This window comes from Harmonia axyridis, chromosome X (genome assembly GCF_914767665.1).
Source record: "Harmonia axyridis chromosome X, icHarAxyr1.1, whole genome shotgun sequence".
In the NCBI taxonomy this organism is placed as follows: Eukaryota; Metazoa; Arthropoda; class Insecta; order Coleoptera; family Coccinellidae; genus Harmonia; species Harmonia axyridis.
In genome coordinates, this window is record NC_059508.1 from 35,359,549 (window position 1) to 35,374,548 (window position 15,000).

A 15,000-nucleotide genomic window follows, 5' to 3' on the forward strand; every position below is an offset into this window, starting at 1 on the left:
GAAAGTTTCTAGAAACAATCCCTCGCCAAGGCGTCCATATATAATACGAACCCCCGGCTATCAACTAATTTCTTATACACATTCCATCTCGACCCTTCGCTATACATGTGAATATAACGACACGGTGATTCGAGATTCAACAATATTGTCGCTCGGAACGAATTGAGTGGTTGCAAATTTTTTGTGAACATAACCCGCAACGGGCAGAGGATCACGATTTTAAGGTTGGTCGCTTAAAGGCCATTCGACTACAAAGAGACGAAGCGGACCGCGACCTCGCTGCATGAGGTTGACGAAAGCGACCCAAGATGCGAAAGCCGAAACCAACACACCTTGCCAGTACCCAAACGCCGAGGTCGGATTCGGGTCTACCACTTACCAACTGAATATCATCCTAAAAAGAACTCCAAACAGTCTAGGACAGGACCCATTCTCCACCCCTTCTATATATGTCAGGAGAACCCCGGATTCCCCTCCAGACACGATTTAGCAAACTTTTCCCGATCGATCCGACCCACCGAGGCCGTTTCGACCGTTCGCCGCGCCTACTAGAGCTGATTTCTTCGGACTCCGATCAGAAAATCCGCCGATGCATGTCGTTAACACCTAGTCCGCCTCGTCCGATCGATCGAGGCCGTTTCGACCGTTCGCCGCGCCTACTAGAGCTGATTTCTTCGGACTCCGATCAGAAAATCCGCCGATGCATGTCGTTAACACCTAGTCCGCCTCGTCCGATCGATCTAGGCCGTCTCGAACCACCCATCGCGCATCGAAAGTCGCATCTCTCGAACTCCGATCCGGAAATCGGCCGATGCATCACGTTAACTATTTCTTATATATCTAATATAATATACATGGAGACGGTAAGAATTCTTTAATCGAAGATATACATATACTTCTCATCAATATCCAAAAGCTTATCGAAAAATAAATTACTCAACTTTTACGTGAAGAATCGTTCACCCAAACCTTATCCCCTATATATGTCAGGAGAACCCAAGGTTCCCCTCCAGACACGATTTAGCAAACTTTTCCCGATCGATCCGACCCACCGAGGCCGTCTCGACCGTCCGCTGCGCCTACTAGGGCCGATTTCTTCGGACTCCGATCAGAAAATATACCGATGCATGTCGTTAACACCTAGTCCGCCTCGTCCGATCTATCTAAACAGTCTCGACGCACCCAACACTCTTTCAAAGTCGGATTACTCGGACTCAATCTGAAAATGGACCGATGCATGACGTCAACACTTAGCCCGCCTCGTCTGATCTATCTAAGCCATCTCGACCCACCCAACACGCCTTCCAAGTCGGATCACTCGGACTTCGATCTGAAAATCTCCGGACTCATTTTTATGAATATCCCCAGTCAGTAAGAACGTTATTTCGCCAATATATACCAACAATAAACCATATTCCAATAGCTGAACCAAAAATATAATTCCCGATCCAAACGTTCTGCATCGCCCAACGCGACCACCTTCCCTATATATGTCAGGAGAGCACAGGGTTCCCCTCCAGACAACACTTACGCTCTATCCCCGACTCTCGGTCGATCGATAGGCCAGGTCAGCGGTGTCTGTTTCGGCCGAAGCTCGGACTTGGTCAAAATGTTCCGATACAAAATTTGAACCAAGATAGATACAGATATGATTCCTTCTTAAATATACGTTGATTATCGAACAGAATATGGTAAATATTTTGCGATGACCGAGGATTTCATGAATTTTTTTTTTTTTTCGAAAAAATTTTCTATTATCGGAATTTCCTCAAATTTCATTTGGTTGCCTCCTAATGCTTATTAAAAAATGATAACCAACAATCAGAATCATTATTTATCATTTATTTCAATTTTTATAATGAAAAACGTTCACGTCCTTTCGCGCCTCTCGATCGTCGTTTACGTGATGCATCGGTCAGCCCTAGTTTACGTGGTGCATCGGTAAGATCGAGTTCACGTTCTGCATCGGTCTGCCGAGTTTACGTGGTGCATCGGTAAGATCGAGATTACGTGGTGCATCGGTAAGATCGAGTTCACGTTCTGCATCGGTCTGCCTGAGTTTACGTGGTGCATCGGTATGATCGAGTTTACGTTCTGCATCGGTGTGATCTAGTTTACGTTGTGCATCGGTAAGATCGAGATTACGTGAAGCATCGGTATGATCGAGTTTACGTTCTGCATCGGTCTGGACTCTGAGATATATTTTCGACGTGAAAATGTTCCGATACAACTTTTGAACCAGGATAGTTAGAGAGATGATTTTTTCTGGGATGTACGTTGATTGGGGAATGGATTGTGGAAAATAACTTGCCATGACCGAGGTGTTCTCGAATTTTTTTTTTTTTTCGAAAAATATTTTCTGATTTTGGATTTCACTCAAATTTGATTTCGTTGCCTTCTAATGTGTTCTAAAAGAGTAAATCAGTAATCAGAATCGAAAAATATTTTTCGGATTTTTTTTTTTTTGAAAAAAAATTTTCTGATTTTGGAATTCCTCAAATTTGATTTGGTTGCCTTCTAATGTGTTTTTAAAGCGTAAATCAGTAATCAGAATCAATATTCATTGTCGACTTTAATTTTTATAAGGAAAAATGTTCACGTCCTTAAACGCCTCCCCATCATTAGCCCGAGTCCAAGTCGATGTCAGTCCCGAGCGGACGGTGTCAGATACTACCTATCGCCCCGGTCTGGACTTGGCGAGGTATTTCGACGTGAAATGTTCCGATACAACTTTTGAACCAGGATAGTTAGAGAGATGATTTCTTCTATGTTGTACGTTGATTGTGGAATGGATTGTGGGAAATAACTTGCCATGACCCAGGTGTTCTTGAATTTTTTTTTTTTTTCGAAAAAAATTTTCTGATCTTGAAATTTCCTCAAATCTGATTGCGTTGCCTTCTAATGTGTACTAAAAGAGTAAATCAGTAATCAGAATCAATATTCATTGTCGACTTTAATTTTTATAAGGAAAAATGTTCACGTCCTTAAACGCCTCTCCATCGTTACCCCGACTCCAAGACGATGTTAGACCGGAGCGGACGGTGTCAAATGCGACCGATCTCCCCGGTCTGGACTTAGCGAGATATTCCGACGTGAAATGTTCCGATACAAAAATTTAACTGTGATAGTTAGAGAGATGGTTCCTTTTGTGATGTACGTTGATTGTGTAATAGAATATGGAAATAAACTTGAGATGACCGAGGTCTTCTTCGGGGTTTTTTTTTTTTTTTCGAAAAATATTTTTCGATTTCGGAAATCCCTCAAATTTCATTGAGATATGTCCTAATGTGTTCTTAAAACTTAAATCAACAATCAGAATTAATATCCAAAAGTTATTTCATTTTTTATAAGGAAAAACGTTCACGTCCTTTCCGCTCCCAAAAAGTGAGATATCATAGAAAATATCGCTATATTTGTTGTTTACGGCCATACCACGCTGAAATTGCCAGTTCTCGTCAGAACACTGTGCTGAGAGGTTATACCCAAAATCGCTCCGTAGAGATAGTTGTGGAATTTGTGAACGTTAAAACTGACCTGTGAAAGTGACCGTTGTGTTAGACCAGACGGCGCCAAGCCGCATTCCAGAGCCAAGAATAGACTGAGTGAGTGACGAAATTTTACCTGCTCGGGTCCGAAAGGCCCTGAAACGGCCGAGTTTCGCGTGAAACCGACCGCTTTTGAATTCCTTTTTGAAAGGAATTTCAAAAATTTTATCAGAACTTTATTAAAATGATGGACGACCAGGAAATGAAACTCCCTTCAGATTCATCTGATAATGAAACTGACCCCCCGAGAGTCGCCAAAAAGAGAAGTCGAGTTGGAGATGTGGAAAACCCAAACTTCACGCATCCAACAACATCTATCAGGAAAAGGAAGGACAAAAAGACAATCCCTGTAGAAATCAAAAATAAATTTAACTACCTCAATCCAAATGAGGTAGAAGTCAATGCAGCATCCGTTGAAATTAGAAAAAATCAACGGAAACCCCCGCCAATAGTGGTCAACGGCGTTTTCAAAAAACACAATAAAACGGTGGCCGACATAACGAAAGTTATAAATGGCAAATTTTATATTAAATACAGTGCCATGAACTCCACCGTCTACACCGAGACGGTAGAAGACAGAAGAAGTTAGAAAAATATTTTGATGAAAACGACGTAAAATACCACACTTACACCCCAAGGGAAGAAAAAACTCATGCTTTTACGCTGAGGGGACTGGATTCTGATCCAGACCTGGAAGAGATTAAAACTGAACTCCAGGAACTAGGAATTCCGGTTGTGGAAATCCACAAACTAAAAGCAACGAAATCACCGGCGTACATGGTCGTCACCGGAAATACGATAACGCTCCGGAAAATACAGAAGGAAGTCCGCGTTATTAATTATACAGCCGTTCGGTGGAACAAGTACTACACAAAAAGGGAAGTAATCCAATGTCACAACTGCCAGATGTGGGGACATGCCACGGCCAACTGCCATAGGACCCCAAACTGCCTCAAGTGCGCGGAAAATCACGCGACTCGCGAGTGCCCAAAATCTATGAATACGCCGGCAAAGTGCGCGAACTGTTTCGGGAGTCACCCCGCAAACAGTACCGATGTGCGCGATTTACGTGAACATCTGCAACCGCAGGGCGAGGAACGCCAAAACCGCCGCCCCTGCCGCCCCCAAAGTTTACCGCGAAGCTCCAATCCCGGCCGTGAATGTCTGGGAAGAAAGGAGAAAGGCCCAAGAGGCCAAACAAAAACCGGTAAGTGGCATGGCCAACCCCCAAACCACCCCCAAAACCCCAACTTCCCCCCCAACAAACAAAACTCATGACACAAATAACACAAATAACTTCCAAAACGCGTTTTACGAGCTGAAAAGCGAGTTCAACAGACTTAATCAATACGTGGACATACGACAACTACTGACAGACGTCAAAAGACTCAACCAGCAGCTGCAAAATGCAAGCCCCGCCGAAAGAAAGTACGTCATACTGGAATTCTTCCTCAATTTAAATGACTAAGTCATTAAAAATCGCGACTTGGAACGCGAATGGAGTCTCCCAAAAATTCCTGGAGATCTCCAATTTTCTAAATTACAACCAAATAGACATACTGACTATCAACGAGACAAAACTGAAAAACAACCACAAATTTTTCATTAAAGGATACCAGACATATAGGCAAGACAGACAAGACAACTCTGGATTCGGTGGAATCGCTATACTAGTAAAGAACATTATCGCATCCACCATTTTGCCTACCATCAACTGCACAATAGAGAACGCTAGCGTCCAGATTGATGGCAACTTAATCATAACGGCGGTGTATAATAGCCCCAGTCGCAAATTCAGTACCAACTGCCTAAGATTCCTATTTTCTAGGAAAAATAAAGTAATAGTTCTAGGCGATCTAAATGCTAAACACGAAGAATGGAACTGCAACTGCAGAAACACCAATGGAAATCGTCTATTCAGTTTCCTTGAAGCTAATGATGACGTAATTTTGAACATCCCTAACGGACACACTCATTTTCCAGACAATGGAAAAGCTCCGAGTACTATCGATTTAATACTCACTAAGAATATTAACTTGAATAGTATCCCGGACGCGAGTTGTCAGTTAGGGTCCGATCATAATCCAGTGATCTTCTCGGTCAATTATAGCAGCGAAAGAAACCCAACAAAATTAGTGTACGACTATTCGAACGCTGATTGGGCAAAATTTCGTACAATATTAGATAGTAAAATAACTATCAACAATAAAATCGAAACTGCTTCCGACATCGAACGGGAAATTGAAAAGTTTACGAAGGCCCTCAAGTACGCCCGCGATAAAACAATTTCCAAAAAACCGAGAGCTGAAGTAGCAGAAAAACTACCAGCCCATATTATCGACTTGATCAAGTTCAGGAATAAAATCAGAAAAAGGTGGCAATCCCACCAAAGACAAGTCGATAAAACACTCTTAAACTCATACACCCGCGAAATCCGAAACCACATAAAAATTTTCCAGAACGAAAGATGGGAACAGAAAATCTCCAGGCTAAATTCTAATAACAAAGATCTCTGGAAAACAGTCAAATCCAGTATTCAAAAATTCTCCCAAGTTCCCATCTTGGTCCAAAATTCCGCGAATTACATCACCGATAAAGAAAAAGCGGACGTACTTGCGGAAAACTTCGAAACCGCTCACCACATATCCCAGACCGATAGTCAGAACAAGCAGACATACGGAAAAGAGTGGAAGACTTTATAAATTCGAACCGCTTCGTAAAGCCCGAAAATCATCTATTAACAAATCCATCGGAAATACGGGACGAAATTAAAAGCTTCCACTAAACAAAGCTCCAGGAAAGGACGAAGTGGACAATAGACTGATCCGGAACCTATCCAGAAAGGCCATAGTTCAACTGAACTACATCATAAACGCTGTATTCAAATTTCAACACTGGCCTAGCTGTTGGAAAACAGCAGTAGTAACCCCTATCCCCAAAGCCGGGAAAGTCACAACTTCTCCCGGCAACTACCGTCCGATCAGTCTACTGTCTAACCTCAGCAAGCTGACCGAGAAAATCCTGTTAGGAAAAATAAAACAAGTTATGAAAAACAATAAAATTCGCGATGACCATCAATTTGGCTTCAAGGAAAAACACAGCTCGACACAGCAAATCTGCCGAATCGTAGTTGACGTAATAAATAGTTTCAATAATAAAAACCACACGGTCATGCTCCTCCTCGACATCGAAAAGGCGTTCGACAAAGTTTGGATAGAGGGGCTGACCTACAAATTAATAAAACTTAAATTCCCGAAATTCCTCATAAAGACCATTTACTCATATCTCAATAACAGAAAATTCATAGTACGCGTAGGGAATGAAACATCCGCGCCCAAAAATATAAAAGCAGGAATTGTGCAGGGATCAGTCCTTGGACCTAGATTATTCAATATCTACGTCCAGGATATCCCGAAACATAACAAAACAAAAATCGCCCTCTTCGCGGATGACACGGCCATATATGCCCACTCATCCAGCGCTGAAGACGCCAATCGCGAGCTGAAAAACCATCTCGAAGTACTTATCAATTACTTCGACAGATGGAAAATAAAACTGAATGAGACCAAAGCAGAGCAGATCGTGTTTAGCAGAAGACGGAATGAAAAAGTAATCTTAGACAAATTAAAAATCAATAATACGGAAATTGTTCCAAAAAGCTCCGTTAAGTACCTGGGCATTGAATTGGACGAAAGGCTAAATTTCCACCGCCATATCAAAGCACAAATCCATAAAGGATACGCCATCAAAAAGATACTGCATCCTCTATTGTGCAGTAAAAGTATGCTGAATGAAAAAAACAAATTGCTCATTTACAAAACATACATCCGGCCAGTAGTCACATACGCTGCGCCGGCATTTTGTCACCTTAGGCCCTTTCCAATAAGGCCCATTCAAAACCTTCAAAACAAAATCCTAAGATTGGCCTTGAGCAAGCCGTATTACACTAGGATATCCAAACTACATGAACTCGCGGATATTCCAACCATCCGCGAGTACCTAAACAAAGTATCTAGCGATTTCTACGAATTCCAGTGTAAATCCAACGCACTGACAAGACAAATTACGAAAACGCGACTCCACGCATCCCCTCACCCCCTCCCGTACCAATTCCTTCCCATATTCCTTAAACCTCCCTAAAAACCCACCCCAAACACCCAAAAACCCCTATGAAAACCGCCATCTTCCAAGACCGGCCATGTCACATACCGACATTTTGAAAAATATGTCTTGACGACGAATCACAACGAAAGGTAGCGGCAGCCAATGCGAATGGCGTATCCATCGCCCTGTTATCGTAACAACCAATCGGTCCTACGGGTACTAGACCCAACAGCGACACGAACGGTGCTACGAGAAATGGGGACTGGCCACGACTAGCAAATGGCGGCCGTTAGCTGAATTGAGAATCGCCGTTTAGCATAACGGGAACCCCTTCCCAGACATGTATATAAAATTGTATATAAAAATTTGTAAATGCTAAAACTGTACATAACTGTATATATATATCCCCAACCCACCCCCCATCCCTCCCCAAATTATTTATATCAGGTTTTTTATTCCTAAATTTTTCCTGAAAATCCCCTATTATAATAAAATAAATAAATATACGATATCAAACAAAAATTCCCAAACACCCTGAAATTACTTAAAAATTTTTTATTATATGTATATGAAATGTAACTGATAATACCAGAATTATCTGGTAGGAACTGTATATAAACCCTTATTGTTGATTAACATGGCCTATATAGGCACATATCTGTAACTATCACAAAGACAAATAAAGCCCATTTGAAATTGAAATTGAAATTGAACACTGAAGCCAAGCAGCGTCGGGCGCGGTTAGTACTTGGATGGGTGACCGCTTGGGAACACCGCGTGCTGTAAGCTTTTTTTTTACGTTCTGCATCGGTCTGCCGAGATAACGTGGTGCATCGGTATGATCGAGTTTACGTTCTGCATCGGTAAGATCGAGATTACGTGATGCATCGGTAAGATTGAGATTACGTGGTGCATCGGTAAGATCGAGTTTACGTGGTGCATCGGTAAGATCCAATTCACGTTCTGCATCGGTAAGATCCAGTTCACGTGGTGCATCGGTAAGATCGAGATTACGTGGTGCATCGGTAAGATCGAGTTTACGTGGTGCATCGGTAAGATCCAATTCACGTTCTGCATCGGTAAGATCCAGTTCACGTGGTGCATCGGTAAGATTGAGATTACGTGGTGCATCGGTAAGATCGAGTTTACGTGGTGCATCGGTAAGATCCAATTCACGTTCTGCATCGGTAAGATCCAGTTCACGTGGTGCATCGGTAAGATTGAGATTACGTGGTGCATCGGTAAGATCGAGTTTACGTGGTGCATCGGTAAGATCCAATTCACGTTCTGCATCGGTAAGATCCAGTTCACGTGGTGCATCGGTAAGATCGAGATTACGTGGTGCATCGGTAAGATCGAGTTTACGTGGTGCATCGGTAAGATCCAATTCACGTTCTGCATCGGTAAGATCCAGTTCACGTGGTGCATCGGTAAGATTGAGATTACGTGGTGCATCGGTAAGATCCAGTTCACGTGGTGCATCGGTAAGATGGAGATTACGTGGTGCATCGGTAAGATCGAGATTACGTGGTGCATCGGTAAGATCTACTTTACGTTCTGCATCGGTCTGCCCTTGTTTACGTGGTGCATCGGTAAGATCGAGATTACGTGAAGCATCGGTATGATCGAGTTTACGTTCTGCATCGGTCTGCCCGATATTACGTGGTGCATCGGTCTGCCCTAGTTTACGTGGTGCATCGGTTTGGACTTAGAGATATATTTTCGACGTGAAAATGTTCCGATACAACTTTTGAACCAGGATAGTTAGAGAGATGATTTTTTCTGGGATGTACGTGGATCGGGGAATGGATTGTGGGAAATAACTTGCCATGACCGAGGTGTCCTCGAATTTTTTTTTTTTTCGAAAAAAATTTTCTGATTGTGGAATTTTCTCAAATTTGATTTGGTTGCCTCCTAATGTGTTCTAAAAGAGTAAATCAGTAATCGGAATCGAAAAATATTTTTCGGATTTTTTTTTTTTTCGAAAAAAATTTTCTGATCGTGGAATTTCCTCAAATTCGATTTGGTTGCCTTCTAATGTGTTTTTAAAGCGTAAATCAGTAATCAGAATCAATATTCATTGTCGACTTTAATTTTTATAAGGAAAAATGTTCACGTCCTTAAACGCCTCCCCATCATCAGCCCGAGTCCAAGTCGATGTCAGTCCCGAGCGGACGGTGTCAGATACTACCTATCGCCGAGGTCTGGACTTGGCGAGATATTACGACGTGAAATGTTCCGATACAACTTTTGAACCAGGATAGTTAGAGAGATGATTTCTTCTATGTTGTACGTTGATTGTGGAATGAAATACGGAAAATAACTCGCCATGACCGAGGTGATTACGATTTTTTTTTTTTTTCGAAAAAAATTTTCTGATCGTGGAATTTTCTCAAATTTGATTTGGTTGCCTCCTTATATGTTCTAGTAGCGATAATCAACAATCAGAATCAAAATCCATGGTCGGGTTTGATTTTTATAAGGAAAAATGTTCACGTCCTTTTTTACAACCCCGACTCATTGACGATGTTAGAACCGAGCCGGCGGTGTCAGATACGACCGATCGCCCCGGTCCCGATCGTCATTTACGTTGTGCATCGGTCTGCCCGAGATTACGTGGTGCATCGGTATGATCGAGTTTACGTGGTGCATCGGTAAGATCCAATTCACGTTCTGCATCGGTAAGATCCAATTCACGTTCTGCATCGGTAAGATCCAGTTCACGTGGTGCATCGGTAAGATGGAGATTACGTGGTGCATCGGTAAGATCGAGATTACGTGGTGCATCGGTAAGATCTACTTTACGTTCTGCATCGGTCTGCCCTTGTTTACGTGGTGCATCGGTAAGATCGAGATTACGTGAAGCATCGGTATGATCGAGTTTACGTTCTGCATCGGTCTGCCCGATATTACGTGGTGCATCGGTCTGCCCTAGTTTACGTGGTGCATCGGTTTGGACTTAGAGATATATTTTCGACGTGAAAATGTTCCGATACAACTTTTGAACCAGGATAGTTAGAGAGATGATTTTTTCTGGGATGTACGTGGATCGGGGAATGGATTGTGGGAAATAACTTGCCATGACCGAGGTGTCCTCGAATTTTTTTTTTTTTCGAAAAAAATTTTCTGATTGTGGAATTTTCTCAAATTTGATTTGGTTGCCTCCTAATGTGTTCTAAAAGAGTAAATCAGTAATCGGAATCGAAAAATATTTTTCGGATTTTTTTTTTTTTCGAAAAAAATTTTCTGATCGTGGAATTTCCTCAAATTCGATTTGGTTGCCTTCTAATGTGTTTTTAAAGCGTAAATCAGTAATCAGAATCAATATTCATTGTCGACTTTAATTTTTATAAGGAAAAATGTTCACGTCCTTAAACGCCTCCCCATCATCAGCCCGAGTCCAAGTCGATGTCAGTCCCGAGCGGACGGTGTCAGATACTACCTATCGCCGAGGTCTGGACTTGGCGAGATATTACGACGTGAAATGTTCCGATACAACTTTTGAACCAGGATAGTTAGAGAGATGATTTCTTCTATGTTGTACGTTGATTGTGGAATGAAATACGGAAAATAACTCGCCATGACCGAGGTGATTACGATTTTTTTTTTTTTTCGAAAAAAATTTTCTGATCGTGGAATTTTCTCAAATTTGATTTGGTTGCCTCCTTATATGTTCTAGTAGCGATAATCAACAATCAGAATCAAAATCCATGGTCGGGTTTGATTTTTATAAGGAAAAATGTTCACGTCCTTTTTTACAACCCCGACTCATTGACGATGTTAGAACCGAGCCGGCGGTGTCAGATACGACCGATCGCCCCGGTCCCGATCGTCATTTACGTTGTGCATCGGTCTGCCCGAGATTACGTGGTGCATCGGTATGATCGAGTTTACGTGGTGCATCGGTAAGATCCAATTCACGTTCTGCATCGGTAAGATCCAATTCACGTTCTGCATCGGTAAGATCCAGTTCACGTGGTGCATCGGTAAGATGGAGATTACGTGGTGCATCGGTAAGATCGAGATTACGTGGTGCATCGGTAAGATCTACTTTACGTTCTGCATCGGTCTGCCCTTGTTTACGTGGTGCATCGGTAAGATCGAGATTACGTGAAGCATCGGTATGATCGAGTTTACGTTCTGCATCGGTCTGCCCGATATTACGTGGTGCATCGGTCTGCCCTAGTTTACGTGGTGCATCGGTTTGGACTTAGAGATATATTTTCGACGTGAAAATGTTCCGATACAACTTTTGAACCAGGATAGTTAGAGAGATGATTTTTTCTGGGATGTACGTGGATCGGGGAATGGATTGTGGGAAATAACTTGCCATGACCGAGGTGTCCTCGAATTTTTTTTTTTTTCGAAAAAAATTTTCTGATTGTGGAATTTTCTCAAATTTGATTTGGTTGCCTCCTAATGTGTTCTAAAAGAGTAAATCAGTAATCGGAATCGAAAAATATTTTTCGGATTTTTTTTTTTTTCGAAAAAAATTTTCTGATCGTGGAATTTCCTCAAATTCGATTTGGTTGCCTTCTAATGTGTTTTTAAAGCGTAAATCAGTAATCAGAATCAATATTCATTGTCGACTTTAATTTTTATAAGGAAAAATGTTCACGTCCTTAAACGCCTCCCCATCATCAGCCCGAGTCCAAGTCGATGTCAGTCCCGAGCGGACGGTGTCAGATACTACCTATCGCCGAGGTCTGGACTTGGCGAGATATTACGACGTGAAATGTTCCGATACAACTTTTGAACCAGGATAGTTAGAGAGATGATTTCTTCTATGTTGTACGTTGATTGTGGAATGAAATACGTAAAATAACTCGCCATGACCGAGGTGATTACGATTTTTTTTTTTTTTCGAAAAAAATTTTCTGATCGTGGAATTTTCTCAAATTTGATTTGGTTGCCTCCTTATATGTTCTAGTAGCGATAATCAACAATCAGAATCAAAATCCATGGTCGGGTTTGATTTTTATAAGGAAAAATGTTCACGTCCTTTTTTACAACCCCGACTCATTGACGATGTTAGAACCGAGCCGGCGGTGTCAGATACGACCGATCGCCCCGGTCCCGATCGTCATTTACGTTGTGCATCGGTCTGCCCGAGATTACGTGGTGCATCGGTATGATCGAGTTTACGTGGTGCATCGGTAAGATCCAATTCACGTTCTGCATCGGTAAGATCCAATTCACGTTCTGCATCGGTAAGATCCAGTTCACGTGGTGCATCGGTAAGATCGAGATTACGTGGTGCATCGGTAAGATCGAGATTACGTGGTGCATCGGTAAGATCTACTTTACGTTCTGCATCGGTCTGCCCTTGTTTACGTGGTGCATCGGTAAGATCGAGATTACGTGAAGCATCGGTATGATCGAGTTTACGTTCTGCATCGGTCTGCCCGATATTACGTGGTGCATCGGTCTGCCCTAGTTTACGTGGTGCATCGGTTTGGACTTAGAGATATATTTTCGACGTGAAAATGTTCCGATACAACTTTTGAACCAGGATAGTTAGAGAGATGATTTTTTCTGGGATGTACGTGGATCGGGGAATGGATTGTGGGAAATAACTTGCCATGACCGAGGTGTCCTCGAATTTTTTTTTTTTTCGAAAAAAATTTTCTGATTGTGGAATTTTCTCAAATTTGATTTGGTTGCCTCCTAATGTGTTCTAAAAGAGTAAATCAGTAATCGGAATCGAAAAATATTTTTCGGATTTTTTTTTTTTTCGAAAAAAATTTTCTGATCGTGGAATTTCCTCAAATTCGATTTGGTTGCCTTCTAATGTGTTTTTAAAGCGTAAATCAGTAATCAGAATCAATATTCATTGTCGACTTTAATTTTTATAAGGAAAAATGTTCACGTCCTTAAACGCCTCCCCATCATCAGCCCGAGTCCAAGTCGATGTCAGTCCCGAGCGGACGGTGTCAGATACTACCTATCGCCGAGGTCTGGACTTGGCGAGATATTACGACGTGAAATGTTCCGATACAACTTTTGAACCAGGATAGTTAGAGAGATGATTTCTTCTATGTTGTACGTTGATTGTGGAATGAAATACGTAAAATAACTCGCCATGACCGAGGTGATTACGATTTTTTTTTTTTTTCGAAAAAAATTTTCTGATCGTGGAATTTTCTCAAATTTGATTTGGTTGCCTCCTTATATGTTCTAGTAGCGATAATCAACAATCAGAATCAAAATCCATGGTCGGGTTTGATTTTTATAAGGAAAAATGTTCACGTCCTTTTTTACAACCCCGACTCATTGACGATGTTAGAACCGAGCCGGCGGTGTCAGATACGACCGATCGCCCCGGTCCCGATCGTCATTTACGTTGTGCATCGGTCTGCCCGAGATTACGTGGTGCATCGGTATGATCGAGTTTACGTGGTGCATCGGTATGATCCAATTCACGTTCTGCATCGGTAAGATCCAATTCACGTTCTGCATCGGTAAGATCCAGTTCACGTGGTGCATCGGTAAGATTGAGATTACGTGGTGCATCGGTAAGATCGAGATTACGTGGTGCATCGGTAAGATCTACTTTACGTTCTGCATCGGTCTGCCCTTGTTTACGTGGTGCATCGGTAAGATCGAGATTACGTGAAGCATCGGTATGATCGAGTTTACGTTCTGCATCGGTCTGCCCGATATTACGTGGTGCATCGGTCTGCCCTAGTTTACGTGGTGCATCGGTTTGGACTTAGAGATATATTTTCGACGTGAAAATGTTCCGATACAACTTTTGAACCAGGATAGTTAGAGAGATGATTTTTTCTGGGATGTACGTGGATCGGGGAATGGATTGTGGGAAATAACTTGCCATGACCGAGGTGTCCTCGAATTTTTTTTTTTTTCGAAAAAAATTTTCTGATTGTGGAATTTTCTCAAATTTGATTTGGTTGCCTCCTAATGTGTTCTAAAAGAGTAAATCAGTAATCGGAATCGAAAAATATTTTTCGGATTTTTTTTTTTTTCGAAAAAAATTTTCTGATCGTGGAATTTCCTCAAATTCGATTTGGTTGCCTTCTAATGTGTTTTTAAAGCGTAAATCAGTAATCAGAATCAATATTCATTGTCGACTTTAATTTTTATAAGGAAAAATGTTCACGTCCTTAAACGCCTCCCCATCATCAGCCCGAGTCCAAGTCGATGTCAGTCCCGAGCGGACGGTGTCAGATACTACCTATCGCCGAGGTCTGGACTTGGCGAGATATTACGACGTGAAATGTTCCGATACAACTTTTGAACCAGGATAGTTAGAGAGATGATTTCTTCTATGTTGTACGTTGATTGTGGAATGAAATACGGAAAATAACTCGCCATGACCGAGGTGATTACG